Here is a 2,145-nt window from a genome sequence, read left to right on the forward strand (position 1 = left end):
AAATCACATCACTTCATTGTTAACACTGTTAGTTGTTCGTTTGGGAATCGGGGAAGGATTATTGGTTTATTTTCTTCACACATTTATGTGGCACTCCTTCCCCCTAGACAGGGGCGTAACAACAGTGAAAAGAGAAAATTGGGCATATATGAATGTTTTCTGACCATTTTAATGCGGTTTCTGCATCACATCACATTGTCTTGAACAGGTAAAGCGGCTATTTTGAAGAGATAAACATGTTTTAAATCACAATGTGATTGAAAATACACGTTAAATACTTTAGAAAGGAGACTTGATGAATGCATTTAAGCAGAGTTACTGTAACAGTGATACACATTTGAAATACTTTATAAATGAAATGAAATAAAGGCACTGATGTTAACAGGATCTTGTTTTTCTCTCAGTAAACCAACACAATGTGCACTCTCTTTATGAGACAGAATATTTGCATTTAGGAAAAGGCTCCTGTTTGTACATCACTGGCAAAACAATGTACACATTTGAAATACTTTATAAATGAGAAAAATAAGTGCAATTAGCAGGAGGAAGGAGTTCCCCCTTATAATACATTTTTGTTCATTAATCGACCTGCAATGCTTGATTGTGTGCTGGGGGAACCACGGTTGCAGAGAGACCTGCTACACTGTAACTGTGAGGAAATGCCACTGTAACACAGTGCACTGCAATAACAGAAGTACAGTACCAACTTCCACCAAATCAGTTAGACACTGAACTGCTAACATCACCACGCATTAAGGGTGCCTCATATTCACTCTAATTAGTTCTAATTAGGCAGAATTATAGATTTAGATTTTAATCCAGGGGAAGGTTTGTTCTTTCAGCATTTTGCAAAGCAACAGAGAGACATGTTATCTGGTGGATGTTTAACAGACAGACACACTGTACATGGAGAGAGAGACAGGGCAGCCGGTGTGTGAGACAGGTACTTTTCATCACGGCGTTGATGATGAATAATGGATATTAAACAGCTGACCAGGGAAGTTTTCATCCAGCAGCAGTCAGTTTGAATGTAATCGAGTCAAAGTGATGTGATTCACACCGCTGACTGATGACTGGGCCAACGGTGGCTCTCTGGAGAACTGTGGGCCCCCCTACTCGCTCTGCTATAGGTAACCACTGAACCATGCAGTCCATGATGATGTTCTCTTGCATTTGTAAGGAGCTGTTCTTTTTGAACTACTGACGGTCCTGCTGTGTCTTTATGTCTAAAAGCTACCTTTTTCCTATTTATACAATCTTTAATTTCTGTGGTAATGTAGGGTTCATTGTTAGGATAAACAACAGCATTTTTTTTGTCTACCACACTGTCCACACAGAATTTAATGTAATCAGTTATGGTAACTGTAGCTTCATCAAGTTCCAGTACATGGACCAGTCTGTGCACATATGACACCCCCTTGATGTCTCAATTGAATCGTCTGTCCAAACATTTACAGTCTTATGTTTAGGTTTGCCTAAATCATCCCAATCATGATCAAATCTGAGTTATATGGCCAGAGATCCCTCACAGGAACCTCTAGCAAATCCCCCCCAAAGTTATTTTTTTAAGTGATCACAGCACCACCACATCCTGTTTACACAGCACTGCATTCTAAGACAGCAGTATATAAATCAGTAAAGTTAGAGGTGCACTGTTGGTTTTACCTTTGTGATATACTGTATATATTTTGTGTTTTAGCCACAGAACACAAAAGAGATCACCTTCAATCAGCAACCAAATCACAAGTTTCCAATCACACTGCATAATATAGGTCAGTTCTGTACAACATTTTCTGATGAAGCCATACATTTTTTTGTACTGAGTACTGAGCACTTCAAAACCCACAAACAGGCCAAATGTCTTTGTTTCCGCTTCAGAGATATAACACATAGTTCCACCATAATCGACGCACACAGGCAGAAAAGGCTGATTCAGTAAATCACAGGAAAAGCTCAATACCATTTTTTGTTTGTGATTCAAAGTAACATTTATAATCCAGAAGAATAGGAATGTGAGACAATGATAAAAGATAAAAAAAGTAAATTTACAGTAGTTTTTTGTGTCCAAGGACAAAGTTTTGAGTTAAAAAGAAATTTAAATGTCAAATGGAAAAAAAAAAAAAAACAGTAGGCGGCTGGACAAAC

The sequence above is a fragment of the Morone saxatilis genome, unplaced genomic scaffold (assembly GCF_004916995.1).
Source record: "Morone saxatilis isolate NCDOM2014 unplaced genomic scaffold, NCSU_SB_2.0 Contig4, whole genome shotgun sequence".
In the NCBI taxonomy this organism is placed as follows: Eukaryota; Metazoa; Chordata; class Actinopteri; family Moronidae; genus Morone; species Morone saxatilis.